The sequence below is a fragment of the Dama dama genome, chromosome 13, assembly GCF_033118175.1.
Source record: "Dama dama isolate Ldn47 chromosome 13, ASM3311817v1, whole genome shotgun sequence".
In the NCBI taxonomy this organism is placed as follows: Eukaryota; Metazoa; Chordata; class Mammalia; order Artiodactyla; family Cervidae; genus Dama; species Dama dama.
Window position 1 is genome coordinate 73,689,794 of NC_083693.1, and position 18,434 is coordinate 73,708,227.

The window sequence follows — 18,434 nt, forward strand, 5'->3', positions numbered from 1 at the left end:
CTTGACTTTGTTCTCTTACAGAATTGGAAGTCTGAAGTAGTTAGTAGTCTAGGAGTTGAAGTTTTTAGTCATACCCTCAACTTTGTCGCTGACTTGTTGGGTGGCCCTTGACGAGTTACTTCACGTCTGTCTGCAGCTCTTTAAAAGAGGATTGCAGTACAGCTGTTGTGATTTTTAGCATTATGACTATAATGAACTTTAAAGGCCCCAAACATTCAGTAGGTGTGAAATACAGTTCAAATAAGCGTTAAGAGCATCTGTCAGACAGGAGCGTTTATCTTGACATTGATGCAGTGACTGAAAGGATCAGCTTTTTCTCTGAAAATAAGTTTAGAATTTTAAGTTATTAAATTGATTTACAAAATAATTTAAAAGTGCCTAAAAGCTAAATATATTGTCACTAGTGTAGACATTACCTTAAAAAATTTTTTTCTTCTTCTAAAATATGCTGTTTCTGAAGTATTTTAGTGGCAAACTGTATCTGTACCTGGTATCTCTGGTTTGCATCATAAAAATAGGTCTCTTGCCTGGAAGTATCATAATGGTGCCTACTTTTAGTCCTACTCAATGAAGGATAAACTACAAGATCTTTTCAAAACTACACCAAAAAATGATTTTAAACAAGACAAATCTTAAACATGTAAATGAGCCTTCAGCTGTGTAATTTACTTGAGCACATTAACTTTTCCATAAAATTTCATTTTCATGTGGTAATTTCTTGTGGATACATTCGCATTATATGTTGGACATTTAAGCTGTTTTCTAGCCACTGTAATTTTAAAAAAAAAATCATGTCTATGAATGAGTTTGCATTTATTTTCTGTTATTTCTGAGTATAACTGATTGTTTTTATGACTCCGTTTTCTGATTTTAAAACATTGCAGATACTTTTCCTTAATTAAAAAACCTTAATTAAAGGTGAATTAAACCTTAATTTAAAAACTTCAAATTTTACTTTTTGGGGTTAGGAGTTATAAATCTGTTTTTGGCATTTCGTTGTTTTAACTCTTTAAAAATTTTTTCCTTTGGGGCATACAAAGTTTTACAACAATCAGATCATTTATGTCATTTAGAAGATTTAAATTGGATGAATACATTCAACTTAAATCTGACTGTGGGTCTTTTATGTTATTAAAGTATAGTTGGTTTATAGTATAATATTAGTTTCAGGTATAAGGCATAGTGATTCAGTATTTTTACAGATTATACTCCATTAAAAGTATAAGATAATGGCTGTAATTCCCTGTGCCATACAGTATACCCTTGTTTCTTGTTTATTTTATACATCGTTTGTGTCTCTCATCCTGTACCCGTAACTCGCCCCTTCTGCCTTCCCTCTTCCCTTTGGTAACTGCTAGTTTGTTTTATCTGTGAGTCTTTATGTTTTACATAGATGTTCATTTGTATGATTTTTTAGATTCCACATGTAATATGTGATGTCATACAATATTTGTCTTTTTCTGACTTATGTCACTAAGTGTAATATTCCCTAGGCCCATGCACACTGCTGCAAAACTAGGTCTTTTAAAAACCTTAAATTGTGAACTCTGTACTGTCATTCCTGAAAGCAAGTGTGGAGTCCTGGGGAATTAGAGTAAATGAGGAGGTAGTCAGAGACCTAAGCTGAGGAGTGTAATCTTGGCCCTGGGAAAACACAGGTCAGTTGCTAGAGCTGAAAGGGACCTTCAGTTTATGGAGTCACACCCCTTTGGAGAAAGCCAAGGCTAGAGAGGATGTGCAAACTGTGAATCAGTTTTTTTCTCAAGGTAAAAAATTCATGACAAAGAAGCACAACTGAATCTAAACAGCTGTCTTAGTGAGAAGAGACTGATCTAGCTTTTTGGTTGCACAGATAACCGTATACTTCAAGCTCTTCAGAATTTACCCCGGCATTTTGCCCTGTGTAATCTTATTGAATCTTGCAATCCTGTGAGGTAGATAAAAGCATCATTTCTTTTCAGAACCAAAGTTCCGAGTAGGGTTTCTTGTGTGAAAACATCTAGTTTTATAAATTTATTTTGCTGAATTAAAAATAATATGGACACTGACTTAATACTGAGGGTAAACTCATTGTTTCAGCGAAGATTTAAGTGACTATGATGATAATTCTACTCGGCAAGGTAATGTGGGATACCGAAAGACGAGTGAGACCCTACCCTTCTACCCAAGAACTTTCAGCTACTAGCTTTCTTTATGGCATACTTTGGTTTCCTTTTTTTTTTAAAAGAGGTTTCAGTATAAAGATGCCAAGGTACTGGGCTTATTGTACCAACTCTGATTTTATGGAGATCTGTTTTAGCATAAATGTGAATGCCGCCACTCAGATTCCTGCTTGAGCATCACTTCTCAGCATATCCTTCTTTGAATTCTCAGTCTAGATCAGTTTTCCCCATTATACGTTTTTATAGCATCCTGTACTTTGCCTTTCTAGAACTTTTCTCAATTTGTAACTCTCTATCTCTTCTAGAAACAAAGCTCCCTTAGAATTGGATGTCTTTTCTGTTTTCTCTGTTTTCCTACATGGAGTAGACCCCTACAGTTAAATTTGTTGAGTGAATGACTGGGTAAAGCGTCCATGTCCATCTATGTCCTACTTTAAAAAGATCTTTAGGGACTTCCCTAATGGTCAAGTGGTTAAGAATATGCCTGGCAATTCAGGGGCCCTGGGTTCAATCCCTGGTCCAGGAACTAAGATCCCATGTAAACTGGAGCAACTTAGCCCTCATGCCACAACTAGAGAGAAGCCCGTGCACAGCAACAAAAGATCCTGCATTCGACAACTAAGACTTGATGCAGCCATATACATTAGTTTAAAGAACGATCTTTAGGTGCTGGAAGATATATTCAGTGTTAGGCCCAAAATTACCAGGTATCTTTAGTAGCTCATATCTTTTAAAAGACATTTTTATTTTATTTTTTTAAATTAAAAAAAACTTTTTTTTGCTGAACTACACAGCTTACATGTTCTTAGTTCCCTGATCAGGGATTGAACTCAGGTTCCCGGCAGTGAAAGAGCTGAGTCCTAACCACTGGACTGCCAAGCGAGTCCCAAAAGATGTTTTATTTTATTAAAAACTGAAAGTATTTTTTCATATTTATTTTTATTTATTGTTTGGCTGCACTGGTTTTAGTTGCAGCAGACCAGGTCTTCCATCTTCACTGCACAACCTGTCAGCTCTCTCAGTTGCAGCAAGTGGGATCTAGTTCCCTGACGAGGGATCACATCTCGGCCCCCTGCGTTGAGAGCCACAGAGTCTTAGCCACTGGGTCACCAAAGAAGTCCCCTCAAAAGATGTTTTAAATTATTGTTAGCTGGTAACAAATTTATCTCTTTATAACTGGGAAATTATGTAGCAAGAGACAGTGAAGTGGTGGAAAGCAGCCAAATGGTGCAGGTTACTTTTGATCTGCTTCTATCAAACTATGTTACCTACCAGACCTAGGTGCTGTCAAACAACTTTTCAGATTTTTAGAAAATATTTTATTGAAGCATGATTGATTTGCAGTGTTGTATTAGTTTCTGGTGTACAGCAGAGTGATTCAGTTATCTATATATATGCCTATATACTTTTTCATATCCTTTTCCATTATGGTTTATTATAGGCTGTTGAATGTAGTTCTCTGTGGAGGACCTTGTTTACCCCAGTTTATGCCCTCCTGACCCCCCCTGTAGAACAGTTGTTTGTTTATGGTTGTATGGTGCTCTGGCTCTCGGTTGCTGTGCGCGGACTTTCTCCAATTGCTCTGAGCCGGGGCTCCTTTCTGGCTGCGGTGCTCCGACTTCTCCTCTTTTTGCGGAGCGCAGGATGCAGTAGCTGCGGCATTGGCAGGCAGATGCTTAACCCCTGGGCCCCCAGGGAAGTCCTCCTCCTTTTTAAATTGAATCAAACAAGTTTTTAAAGCTACACTCAGAATTACTTAACATTCAAAGCAAAGAGCCTTTACATTTTGCTTGCCATCTTAAGATTCTGGGCCATAGATGTACTGTCCAGAGATTGAAACAATTCCTACAAGAGATGAAAAGTAGAATTAGATGGTGTCCAAGGCCTTTTCGGTTAAGAATCTGCCTGCAATTCAGGAGGCCAGGGTTCGATCCTTGGTTTGGGAAGATCCCCTGGAGAAAGAAATGGCAACCCACTCCAGTATTCTTGCCTGGAGAATGCTATGGACAGAGAAACCTGGCAGGCTACAGTCCATGGGGTCACAAAGAGGTGGACTAAGCAACTAAAACACATACAAGGCCTTTTCACTTCTTAAGATTGTATGATTCTGTGCTCAGTGATTTTTAAATGAAAATTTATCTTTGTACTGGGGAGGTGTCTCCTGACTTGGATTCACTGCCTACATTTTGAATGGGAATTGGGAAGAGTGGGGTGTGTTGTGAAAGCGGTTGAACATATAGTGATTCTACGTCTTTATTGCTAGAAAAAGCTTGGGTACACCATGCTGAGATGAAGCTGGGGTCAGAAGGTCAGTTAATAATAATAGCCAAAATGTTTTTTGAGATGGAGTTATCCAGGACAGTTATGGGTTGACTTGAGAGACAATGAGTGTTCTGTATAGGAGATACCAAAGTCTCTGTGTCAAAGACTGCAGGACCACCTGTTGGTGACCGGGGGATTCATGCTTCACGTGGGAGGGTGAACTACGTGCCTTTTAAAGCTTTTTATCCACAGACTGGTCTTAGATACTAGATTGCTCTAAAAGAAGGTCATCTTCACACCCTTCTCCCCATTTGTATTTTCACACTGCTCTGCTCCCCATTTATTATTTAGAAGAGGCTTAGAAGTTTGGAATTTTTTTTTATATCAAATTTACTTTGAGAAATTTTATACTTAGTTTAGTAGGGCACATATGGAATTGGATGGAAATCTTTTTTTTTCCCCATTATGGGCCACTTAATGACTTCTGAGGTATTCATATAAAGATTAATTTATTTGACTATAGAATCATCTGTACTGAGGGGGAAGCATGTTTATCGCCTAAAGCAGGCTTGAGAAGCTTGCCTGTGATACCCTGGTCCCCTTGGCCTTGAAGAGGAGGATGGTGCTGATACTTGGAGAGGCTCCATGGGTGGATGTGAGCCGTGGTGAGAAGCTCCCAGAGCGTGTCAGTGAGAGCCAGGAGCTAGGATGATTGTCAAATCTTTCAGCAAATATTTGTGGGGCGTACCTCCCAGATACGTGGTGCTAGATACGTTTTTGTTGTTCAGTCACTAAGTCACATCCAACTCTGCGACCCCATGAACTGCAGCACGCCAGGCTTCCCTGTCCTTCACTCTCTACAAGAGTTTGTTCAAACTCATGTCTCTTGAGTCAGTGCTGAGTATAGACAAAGTCTATGCCCTCAAGAAACTTGTCACCTATATGTATTATCATTGAGTTAATCATCTAGTAACTTTAAGTGTTTATTCTACTATGGTAGAAAACTTGAGCAAGAATCAAAACGTAGTGGATTTTGTTGCTGACTAGTTTGGCTATAGGCCTAAAGAACCTTATTTTTAAAATAAATGTAAAGATTTTCATAGTCTGGTATTGTCTTAGAGACCATTTTAATTTATATCTCAGCTAGGTTAGTTTGTGCAGAAATACGAAATGTGGTCCTATTTGTTATTTAGGAATAGACATCAAAAATAGAAGTAACTTTTATTTGGTAGACATTCTCAATTTTAATTTTCAGGGCATTTAAAATTGAGAGTATCAATGACAGGTTATCCTCTGAACATTTGGCATCTGTTTTTCATAATGAGTACAAGATATGTCTTGTTTTGAAAAAAATAATCCTTATTCATCAAGCGTTTCTTGCTGAATTGCTATATACAAGTTACTACTATCTCTTGTGGGTGACATGAAGGTAAATTAAGATACCTCCTATCTGTACGGAACTTGTATTTTTGTCTTGATAATTGTAATAAAAGTAGAAAGTGCTCAGCACATGGCATAAGCAGTACACGAATCAGATGGAATTAAGGGGTAAAGGTGAAGTGGAGAAGTGTTTCTCTGCCTAGTGGAAGAATTCTGGGTTGGATTTCAAATAGATGATTTGTCCTGAAATGTGTAAATTCCAAAATGTATAGCCTTGTATTTCTCATTTCAGAAATGCTTTGTCTTCATTTCTGATTGAGCCTTAGTTGGCAGTTACTCTTACCTTTTCTAACCCTTTCCACTTATTTATTATTATCAGTTTAAAATTTTTATTGGACTGTAGTTGACTTGCAGTGCTTTGTTTCAGGTATTCAGCAAAGTGGATGTGTTACATGTGTCCACTCTTTCTTAGATTCTTTCCCCGGATAGGCCGTTACAGAGTGTTGAGTGGAGTCCCCTGTGCCGTATAAAAGGTCCTTGTGAGTTGGCTGTGTTATGTTTGGTAGTGTGTACATGTCAGTCACAACCTCCCAGCTTATCCTGCCCCCAGTCTTACCTTTCAGCATTTTTACCAGCTTCACTGCTTCTCTGCCAATTGGTAATTTGTAAACTGAGTAATGTCAGTTCTATTTTGTAGTATGGAATTTTGAACAGTAGGGTAGATTGTATTAATACTAAAAACAAGTCAAATCAGCCTTGCTACATTAAAAAAAAATTATATTGTTTTATTATATTTTTTATGTAGTATAGTTGCTTTACAATGTTGTTAGTTGTTTGTTTTTTAAGTTTTTTGGCTATGCTGGGTCTTTGTTGCTTTTGCGAGGGTTCTCCGTCCCTGCCGTGAGCAGGGGCTGTTCTGTGGTGCGGTGCTCAGGCTTCTGGTTGCAGTGGCTTCTCTCGTTGCAGAGCACAGGCTGTCATTGTGGTGCATGGGCTTAGTTGCTCTGCGGCGTGTGGAATCTTCCGGGATCAGGGATCCAACCAGTGTCCTCGGCATTGGCAGGCAGGTTCTTATCCACTGTGCCACCAGGGAAGTCTTGTGCTACATTTTATCTTGTTTTGTAGCAGAAGGAGAATGTACTTGAAACTGTAGATTTTTATGAGAAAGAAGCAAGAACCATTCATGAGGAAGGAATTTTTAAGGTTTTTATATTTTTAAATTAAGAATGGGAATATTTTTAACATATTTTCAAGTAACCACATTGTAGTTTATCCCTGTGACATTAAACTGTTTTTCCGTCGGTTCATAGCCAGGTTCGCCAGTGCAGCGGCGGGGGGGGGGGGGGGTGGGGTGGGGTAGGGTGGGGTAGGGTGGGTTGTGTGTGTGTATGTGTGTTCTTGCTACAACAGAACTGGTCCAGTTGCTCATTATCTACTTTAATTTTTGTTTCAGAGGCTCTGTCTTGTCTTAATGTTTCATTTAGTAAATGTTTGAGTGGTTTTAGGGGCTTTCTTGGTGGGTCCAGCGGTTAAGACTCCTAGTTTGCTCTGCAGAGCATGTGGGTTTGATCCCTGGTTGGAAAACTTAAGATTCCACATGCCGCATGATGCTGTCAAAAAAATTTTTTTTGAGTGGTTTTATGTGAGAAGCAGTATACTGGACTCTGGGAAATCAAAGAAGTGTGAGTTGATCCCTGAGCCCAGGAGGATTATCATCCAACCAAGGAGATAAGATATTCACACACTTACTCTTTCAAGATTCCAGTGCCTGCTCTACATTGTTGTTGAGACTGAATCTCTTGCGGTCAGGGAGCCCACAGTCCAGTAGGATGATAAATGGCTTGTTCCTTCATCTAACGTGTATTGGACCTGTAAGCCCAAAGACAAATAAGACATGGTCCCTGGCCTAATGTGACTGTAATCAGGTGTTAAGATTAATGAACAAATAGTGGTGAGGTGTATGGTGTCTGCTATTTTAGACAATATTCACTTACTGGGGCCTTTTTTTTTTTTTTTATGGCTGCAGTGTGAGGCTTGAAGGGTCTTAGTTCCTTGGCCAGGGGTTGAACCCCAGGCCCTTGGCACTTAGAACACAGAGTCCTAACCACTGGGCTGCCAGGGAATTCCCTGGGGCTTCTTAATCTGATTAAAATTTAGGAGGTATGTCAACCTAGATGGGAAGAAATATTTTACATCTTTATTTTTAACTGAACTTCTGAGTTTTAATGTGTTCTTCAATTATGAACATAGGCAACAAATCACATAGTAACAGACCTGTGACTTTATCACCAGTGAAAATCACAGGTGTTTGCATATCACATTATGGTTGTTGCAGGCATATCAAATATCATTTATACTCATCACTACCTTGAAATTACAGTAGTTAGTGGATCTGCTACTAGAACCCCATTATTCAGTGTGAAATAAACTTTAAAAAATCCTAAATTTGTTTAATATAGTATAACCATTTTGATTACCATTTTAATATAATCAGTCTCCCTTGTAATCTTTTTTTTTTTTTTTGGCTCTTTGTTGCTGCACGTGGACTTCGCTCTAGTTGTGGTGTGTGGGCTTCTCGTTGCAGCGGCGTCTCTTGTTGTGGAGCATGGGGTCTAGAGCTCGTGGACGTGGTAGTTGTGGCTCACAGGCTTAGTTGCCATGGGGTATGTGGGATCTTAGTTCCCAGATCAGGGATCGAACCCATGTCCCCTGTGTCACAGGCAGATTCTTAACCACTGGACCACCAGGGAAGTCCCTCCTTTATACTCTTCTGTATTAAAAACATTATTATGAGGAATCAGAAAGTTTTATGAGTACAGAAAGTTTAAGCATCCTGATTAGATAATCTTGGCTGACCTTCTTCAGAGAGTGTTGTATGTGTGATTAAATGAGAGGAGGATAACTGGCTGCTTCTGTCAGGGCACCTTTTTGCTCTGTGAAGAGGTCTCTGTGGCGCCTGTGGAGGGCGGTGTTTCACTCAGCAGCTGAGGGTCTGGAATTCTGAGTTGGCGGTGTTGTGTGCTGCTTTTGTGGTCCTCCTCATGGTTCTGCGCCCTTCTGCCCTAAATAGAGGGGGAGGTACAAGAACTGCTCCGCAAGACGGACTGTGTTTCTTTTGGTTCCTGGAGTAGATGATTACAGTGTAATGTTTACTTGTCTCAAATGCAGTGGGAATTTAGGTTTTAACTGGTTATATTTGGGCTGAATTCTGATGGGTGGGTGGGCTGAAGATGGAGAGGATTCTGATCAGGGGCCTGGGAGCCCAGCGCCTGAGAATGTGGCAGTTGATGGCTCCTCCTGAAAGCGGTGAGTGGCTCCTGAGGGTTGAAGCTTGTGCAAGTCTTGGGAAGATAGGATTATCTTCCTTAGTGAGTGATGGTTTAAATGTTGGATATATCCTAGCTTCCAGAACTTTCAGTATGATTTTTTGAAAGTTTTTTTTTTTTTTTTTTTAACTGTATTTTCATTCTTTTGATACTGCTTCTGCAGGAACATATTATTCCTGTTTTAGTTAGTCCTTCTTACAGTTCCTGGAGTGTTATCCTCTTCCAGGACTCAAGCTGTCAGATCGTGTCATGCCAGGCCTCATTGGACTCTCCCCACTTGCCTTCAGTTCTCAGCGATTCTAACTCCTGCCACCCTGCTGCTCTCTCCAGCACACTCCTGTCTTAAATGCTGGGACTAATAGCTCTAACTCCCTTTGCCCACACACTCTGTTCTAGCCCTGATTGAATCCAGTTCTACAGCAATCATGTTGTTGTTCCCGCCATCTTGAGAAAGGAAGGGAGAACCCTTTCTGGCCCCACCCGCTGCCTACAGGTTCTTTGTCTGGGGCAGCTTATTGTTCAGTCCCTCAGTCCTGTCCAACTCTTTGTGACCCCATGGACAGCAGCACGCCAGTCTTCCTTGTCCTTCAATATCTCCCAGAGCTTGCTCCGACTCAGGTCCATTGAGTCAGTGATGGCATCCAACCACTTTATCATCTGTCATCCCCTTCTCCTACCTTCAGTCTTTCCCAGCATCAGGGTCTTTCCCAATGACTCAGTTCTTCACATCAGGTGGCCAAAGTATTGGAGCTTCAGCATCAGTCCTTCTGGTGAATATTCAGGCTTGATTTCTGTTAGGATTGACTGGTTTGATCTCCTAGCTGTCCAAGAGACTCTCAAGAGTCTTCTCCAACGCCACAGTTAAAAAGCATCAGTTCTTCAGTGCTCAGCTTTCTTTATGGTCCAGCTCTCACATCTATACATGACTACTGGAAAAACCATGGCTTGGACTCTGCTGACCTTTGTTGACAAAGTAATGTGTCTGCTTTTAATACACTTGTCATACCTTTTTTGTCATGCCTTTTCTGCCAAGGAGCAGGCGTCTTTTAATTTCATGGCTGCAGTAATTTTGGAGCCCAAGAAAATAAAATCTGTCACTGTTGCCATTGTTTCCCCATCTATTTGCCATGAAGTGATGGGACCAGATGCCATGATCTTTTGTTTTTTGGATGTTGAGTTTTAAGCCAGCCTTTTCACTCTCCTCTTTCATCTTCATCAAGAGGCTCTTTAGTTCCTCTTCAGTCTCTACCATAAGGGTGGTGTCATCATACCTGAGGTTATTGGTATTTCTTCCGGCAATCTTGATTCTAGCTTGTGCTTCATCCAGCCCAGCATTTCCCATGATGTACTCCTCATAGAAGTTAAATAAGCAAGTTGACAATATGCAGCCTTGATGTACTCCTCCTTCAATTTTGAACCAGTCTTGTTCCATGTCCGGTTCTAACTGTTGCTTCTTGACCTGCCTACAGGTTTCTCAGGAGGCAGAGATAAGGTGGTCTGATATTCCCATCGCTTTTAAGAATTTTCCGTAGTTTGTTGTGATCCATACTGTCAAAGGCTTTAGCATAGTCAATGAAGCAGATGTTTTTCTGTGATTCTTGCTTCTTCTATGATTCAGTGGATGTTGGCAATTTGATCTCTGGTTCCTCTGCCTTTTCTAAATCCAGCTTGAATATCTGGACATTTTCAGTTCAGGTACTATTGAGGCCTAGCTTGGAGAATTTTGAGCTAGCATGTGAGATGAATACAATTGTATGGTAGTTTGAACAGTCTTTGGCATTGGCTTCTTTGGGATTGGAGTGAAAACTGACCTTTTCCAGTCCTATGGCCACTGCTGAGTTTTCCAAATTTCCTGACATATTGAGTGCAGTACTTTCACAGCATCGTCTTTTAGGATTTGAAATAGCCCAGCTGGAATTCCATCACCCCACTAGCTTTGTTCGCAGTGATGCTTCCTAAGGTCCACTTCACATCGCACTCCAAGATGTCTGGCTCTAGGTGAGTGATCACAGCATCATGGTTATCTGGGTCATGAAGATCATTTTTGTATATTTCTGTGTATTCTTGCCACCTCTTCTTAATATCTTCTGTTTCTATTAGCTCCATACCGTTTCTGCCCTTTATTGAGCCCATCTTTGCATGAAACGTTCCCTTGGTATCTCTTGATTTTCTTGACAAGATCTCAGCCCCATTTCTCAGCTACTTCTTGGGCTTCTCTGGAGGCTCAGATGGTAAAGAATCTGCCTGCAATGCGGGAGACCTGAGTTCAATCCCTGGATTGGGAAGATCCTTTGGAAGGAGGGCATGGCAACCCACTCCAGTATTCTTGCCTGGAGAATCCCGGTGGACAGAGCCTGACGGGCTACAGTCCGTGGGGTCACAAGAGTCGGACACGACTGAGCAGCTAAACCACCTGATGATTCATGTGCTCACTAAAGTTGGAGAGGTGTGGTCACTACAGCTCCCTCCAATTCTTCCACTGTCTTTTCACACTTAATCCAGTCAAATTATTCTATCTTCCTGCCCTCTATTGTAAGTGTCCAATTCACTGAGATTTGTTTTTTTAAGTAAACTTACTAAGTTGTGCAATGATTACTATAATCCACTTTTAGTACTTCAGAGATTGTTTTGAATTTTAATTTTGTGTAAGTTTCAGTTGGGCTTCAGAGTGGTGCAGTGGTAAAGAATCCGCCTGCTGATGCAGGAGACTCAGGTTTGATCCCTGTGTTAGGAAGCTCCCCTGGAGTAAGAAATGGCAACCCATTCCAGTATTCTTACCTGGAAAATTCCATGGACAGAGGAGCATGGCATGCTGCAGTTCAATGGGGTTGCAAAGAGTTGGACATGACTAAGCACACACACAGTTAGTAGTTAAGTTTCAGTTATGCTAGATGAATAAATTCTAGCGATCTGGTGTACAGTATAGTGTAGTTAACAATACATATTGTGTACCTCAGAATTTAAGAGAGTAGATCTCATATTAAGTGTTCTTACCACAAAAAAACAAAAATGAAGTGACATAAGGAAATGTTGAGATGTGTTAGGTATGTCTGTTACCTTGATTGTGGTCATGGTATTATGGGTTCTTGCATGTGTCCATGCAGGAAACCCCGGTTCAATTCCTGGGTCAGGAAGATCCACTGGAGAATATTCTTGGGCTTCCCTTGTGGCTCAGCTGGTGAAGAATCTGCCTGCAGTGCAGGAGACCTGGGTTCGATCCCTGGGTTGGGAGATCCCCTGGAGAAGGCTACGCAAGCTCATCAAATTGTAAATGTTTAACACAAAAAGTGCAGTTCTTTGTATGTCAGTTATACCTTTAGAAAGTTGTCAGAAATACATTTATTTTTATATTTTAATTATGTAAACATTCACTGGCTCTAATATCAAGACTACAAAACATGGTTATGTTCAGAGACCTCTAGCTTCCAATTCTTTCTGACCCCTTACTCCATTCCCTTCCTCTCCCTATAATCACTTTATTCATTTCTGACTCATCTTTCTGTTATCATAAGAATACGATGACATTTGAGCAGAGATCCGAAGGAATTGAGGGAGCTTACTATGTATGGTATTTTGCATCTTTGTTTTTTTTTTTTGCTTAACAATATATACTGGAGATCTTTCCGTATTAGTAAATCGAGAGCTTCACTCTTTCTTGTCATTGCTTTATACTCCATGCTGTGGATGTACCCTAATTTATTTAACCAGATGACTCTTAACTGTTAATGTTTTTTAAATTACAAATAAGGCTGCAGTGAATAACTTTGCATGTGTATTATTTTGCATCGAGGCAGGTATATTTGTAGTATGTATTTCCAGAAGAGTTACTTCTGAGTCAGAGGGTAAATATGTACATGTTTTTAATAGATGTCTTCAAGCCTCTGTAGGGAGGGCGTGCGCTGATTGTACTGCACCACAGACTCACCAGCAGTGTGTCCCCAGACTTCTGCGTTTGATATGATAGGTGAGAAATTAGTGTGTTTGTTTTCTCCTTGTAACAAGTGAGGTTGAGCATCTTTCTGTTTATTTAGGGTGAAACAGATTTCCTCTTCTATGAACTGTTTCATATCCCTTACCCATTTTTCTTTTGGGTTTTTGGACATCTTGATTTTTCTAAAAGGGGAGTTCTTTATACATCTTAGGAGGTGTGTCCTTTGTCTATGATAATGAATTAACATTTTTTTTCTGTCTCAGTTTGTCATCTGTCTTGTAGCTTTGCTTAAGGGTGTGTTTGTATTTGTTTTTGCCATAAAGAATTTTCGTATTTTTGCAGTTAACTTTATAAATTTGTAAACTTTTATGATTTTTTTATAATTTTGAGCCACAGTTTTATTATTTAGGTGTTAACCAGTTGCTATTCTCCAAGGTTTAAATAAGAGGGGAAAAGTTTAACATTTTAAAATTTAGGTTTAACAAAGTCTATGCTGGAAGCAAGAGATGAACATTAGAGTGTGTTGTACAAGAAATTGATACAGATAATGATTTACCAGTAGTTTTAGGATTTAGCATACCTTGAATATATTATAATGTTAGGTATGTTTTGTTTTGCAAGTAGCAGGAAGCTCAACTCAAGTTTAAACTTTAAAGGGAGATGTATTGGCTTATGATGCTGAAAATTCCAGAGGTAAGGTGGACTTCAGATGTGAATTGATTGGGACAGCAGCTCTATTTTGCTGATCATCTATGTATTTTGCTGTCTACTGTGTGTCATCCTGGCTTCCGTGGCAGAATAGTGATGGGGTTCTAAGCTTCAGATTTCTGTACTGCATGGCCCACAATGAGAGCCAATATCCAGGATGAGAATAAACAATTTTAATCACTTTCTCAGAATAAGGAGGATTGTTTGATAGAAGCCCTCAGCAAACTTCCTTTGACTTCTTGTACCAAACTGGGTTACCAGCTCATTCTTGAGGCCAAGAAAATATGCAGTGTTCAACTGGGAGTCCTGATTAACTCACGGCTTTCTTAAGGGGATTGGATTATATGATATCCTGATTGCTCTGGAGCTGCAGTGTGAGTAGATTCCAGACAGGAGAATAGGTCTATAGATAGATACAGGGTGGGCAACCAAGAGGTGCAGGCTACACTGAAGTCAGGTGACCCAGCTGTAGTAGACACAGCTCTGTCCTCTGGAGAAGAGCTCACAGTGAGATGAATCCGTAAAGCAGGGAACACAGCACGCTGTAGCTGCATGCTGAGCAGGGCTTGGGCTGTGCAGCGCTTCTGCATGCTCTAGGAGCCTCTGTTTCCCTTGCTCCTGCTGTTTGACTGCTATGAGTGTCCTCCCACCTCTTCACAGTGTTGGAGATTTTTGTATGAATCTTTGTCTCCTCCCCTGAACAGTGAATGGTGAGGGCAGAAATCATCATCTTCATCTTATATCCACTGCAGTGCCTGTAATTGTTGTTCAGTCACTCACTTGTGTTTGACTCTTTGTGACCCCATGGACTGCGGCACGCCAGGCTTCCCTGTCCTTCAGTATCTCCTAGAGTTTGCTCAAACTCATGTCCATGGAGTCAGCGATGCCATCCAACCATCTCATCCTCTGTTGTCCCCTTCTCCTGCCTTCAATCTTTCCTAGCATCAGGATCTTTTTCAGTGAGTCTGCTGTTCGCATCAGCTGGCCAAAGTATTAGAGCTTCAGCTTTAGCATCAGTCCTTCCAGTGAATATTCAGGATTGATTTCCTTTAGGATTGACTGGTTTGACCTCCTTGTAGACCAGACTCTCAAGAGCCTTCTGCAACACCACAGTTTGAAAACATCAATTCTTCAATACTCAGCCGCCTTTATGGTGCAACTCACATCCATACATGACTACTGGAAAAACCATAGCTTTGGCTGTATGAAGCTTTGTTGGCAAGGTGATGTCTCTGCTTTTTAATATGCTGTCTAGGTTTGTCATAGCTTTTCTTCCAAGCAGATTCAAAATCTTTTAATTTCGTGGCTGCATTCACCATCCACAGTGATTTTGGAGCCCAAGAAAATAAAGTCTCTCACTGTTTCCAGTTTTTCCCCATTTACCATGAAGTGATGGGACCAGATGCCATGATCTTAGTTTCTTGAATGTCAGGTTTTAAGCCAGCTTTTTCACTCTCCTTTTCATCTTCATCAAGAGGCTCTTTAGTTCTTCTTCGTTTTCTGCCATTAGGGTGATGTCATCTGCATGTCTAAGGTCATTGGTATTTCTCCTGGAAATCTTGATTCCAGCCTGTGCTTTATCCAGCTTGGCATTCCTCATGATGTACTCTGCATATAAGTTAAATAAGCAGGGTGACAATATACAACCTTGACATACTGCTTTCCCAATTTTGGACCAGTCAGTTGTTCCATGTGTGGTTCTAACTGTTGCTTCTTGTCCTGCCTACAGCTTTCTCAGGAGGCAGATAAGGTGATCTGGTAGTCCCGTCTCTTTAGGAATTTTCCACGGTTTGTTGTGATCCACACAAAGGCTTTAGCATCGTCAATTAAGCAGAAGTAGATGTTTTTCCAGAAGCCTATACATGGTAGGCACATTGTGTTCGATTTTAAATGAATGAGTTGGTTGAAATTGCCCTCCGCTAAGGCCTTACTGGAGTAAACTCAGTAATCTCTCAAAATCCCTGTCACAAGACAGGCCTGGTTCGTGTTTGTTGCCAAAGCTCACAGAGGTAGGCCTGCCAACCCCATTTGCATTGGTTGAGAGGCTCTGAGAAATTAGTCACAGTCTCGGATCTTGTGCTGTTAAGAGTTCTTGCAGGCTGACCCAGGAGGCAGTTGTCTGGTGTCTTGATTGCCTGGAGCGCGTTTTATTCGGAAGCAACCACTTCCTTGTCCTGGTGTCTTGGAGGAGTGCTCACACTCTCCCTTCCAGTCCCTTCTTACGTCCCATTCAATTCTAGGAATTACACAACTCCTTACATTTTTTTTTTCCCCTTCTGGATTTTGGAATAGGTAGATGTACAGGTAGCTAGCAAAACTGAGGGTAACATTAGCTCAGCTATTAAAAAATAATGGGGTTTGTTCTTGGGGCTTTCCTTGGTGTGGCTGCAGTTTGCAGTCCGAGAGATCTCAGAGGGCGCGGCACAGGTTGAGCCGGAAGGGCTCCGTCAAGTCCCTGCCCCTGGGTTGCACAGCAGGCTCTGGATCAGGCCTCCGTCCGCTTGCCATCCCTCCTGGCGTCCCTCTGGAGTCTCTGCCCTTGGACTCAGGCCGCCTTTCTCTGTCTTCCTCGTGGCCACGAGCTGACTGCCTTGCTGTCTGCTCATTGAACACCTTGGCACCTGCCTCACGGCCTCCCCTCCCACTCCAGTTCTGGCCACCATCCTGGGTGGTTTCCTGTCCACCACGTAGTCCATCAGGCACCGTAGTGCCTCCATCTCTTGCCTTACGTGTCCACCTCTGGCACTCGCTTCCAAGTGACACTCTTGAGTTTTGTCATCAGCTGAAACAGCTTTAGCTCCAGAATCACTAATCTAGATAGAAACAGTTGTTCTTCTGCCCCAGTGTGACCTTGGCTCCCACTTCTTTGATTTCTCCAGCATATAGGTTACTCAGTGTCACACTGCCAAAACCGTTGGATGCCACGCAGCCCAAAACTTCCTTGACATCTCGGCGGCACTGGACACAGTTGATCATCTTCTCTTCATTGGAGCCCTCCTTGTCATGCGTGACACTTTAAACCATGACTTTCTTTCTCCTTCTCTGGACCACGTCTCTCTGGCCACTCTGCTTCACCTTTGTTCTTTCGATTCTTCCTGGTCTTTACCTGGGTCTCCCTGTGGCTCAGTCCTGCTCCCTTTCCTTTTCTTACTCCCATGAGGTGGACTACAGATATTTCACTGTATCTTTTGTTTCTAAAATTGTTTATGCCTTTTCTCACCACCCCCCAAAAGGAAAAGAGTATTGATTGCAACAAGTTAATCCAGTGGGTATTCCCCAGGGAGCACAAATCTGTTTACGAAATCTGTTTGTTAAGGCAATTAAACAGATTATGGCTTTCCTTGGTGTGGCCTGTGCTCCAGCAAAGCTCCATCTTTGTCACTGTCCTCTCTGGAGTCTCCTTAATAGTGACTTCTGCCAGTTCCTCTTCAGCTTTCCAGACCACCCGTCAGCCATCACGGATGTGGCCATCCCCGGGTGGAACTGTGGCCCCTTTGCAGAGCGGGGACCTGCTCTGGAGTTGCTGGGGTACCCATGTTTCTGCCATTCTTCGGCAGCCCCTGGCTGCAGTCACCAGCTGGAGCGGCACCTCTCGTTCATATTTTACTTTTTTCTTGAACAAACTTGTAAGAGTTTGTCAAATTTTGCTTCACAGAATCAGGTATTTCTTTGCTTTCTGTTTTTTATTAATAAGATCTATCTTTACCTCCTTTGTTTTCTTTGTTCTTTCTCTAGATTTCTGGCTTGAAAACATAGGTTATTAGCCTTTCTTGCTTTTTAATGATGTGCTCAAACTGTAGAATTCCCTCCTCAGCATTACTTTGTCACCCGTACGTTATGTGTATGTGGTAATATCGTCGTCAGTGGTGTCCGACTCTTTGCCACCCCATGGACGGGTAGCCCACCAGGCTCCTCTGTCCATGGAATTCTCCAGGCAAGAATCGTGGAGTTGTTGCCGTGCCCTCCTCATCCTTGTCATTAAGATCTAAATATTTTGCTATTTCCATTTTAAAGTTTCTATTCATGGTGTTTAGTTTTGTTATTAATTAACTTATTCTCGTGATATCGTCATAGAATATGTTTTTTTTTAAATGTCAGTTACTTGAAAGGTAATGATCTTTTTTCCTTGTAACCTAGTTAAAATGTTTCATGTATTTTTATTTTTTTTGTTTGTTTCATGTATTTTTAAAACAATGTATATCCTCTATTTATTAGGCTCCGGGTGACATATCTCTGTATGTGTGTTTGATAAAGGTTTTAATGCTGTTCACATTGCCCATATCTTTACAGTTTTTATGACTGCTTTATTGATCAATTTTTGATAGGTGTGCGTTAAGCATCTCACTGTGATATTCTGTTTTCAGGATTGGAAATTTTGTTTCCAAAATTCTGTTTTGAAGGTTGGAAAATCAGTTTATTTTTGTTAATATTGGCATGGAGTGTTTTCCTGTCTCTTATTTTCATCTTTTTTATGTAGATTTGGTTTTGATGTCTTGGTCCTTTGAGATGTCCATCGTTATCTGTGGCGCTTTCTTCTCTGCCTCTCTCCCTCCCTCTGCCTACTCTGTCGGGAACTTCTGTTGGTTTTTTCTCCAAAGCAGGTCTTGAGTCCATCTACTCTTGTTTTCACTGCCTTCACTCGTCTCACCCGGGCACATGCAGCCT

The 18,434-nt window shown here is 41.1% G+C and overlaps 1 protein-coding gene across 13 annotated transcripts in view; it reads left to right on the forward strand.

Moving 5' to 3' along the window:
* The window catches only part of WDR20 (WD repeat domain 20), a 65,531-nt gene that overhangs the window by 1,659 nt on the left and 45,438 nt on the right, over positions 1–18,434 (forward strand). The gene's annotated exons all lie outside the window — the stretch shown is intronic.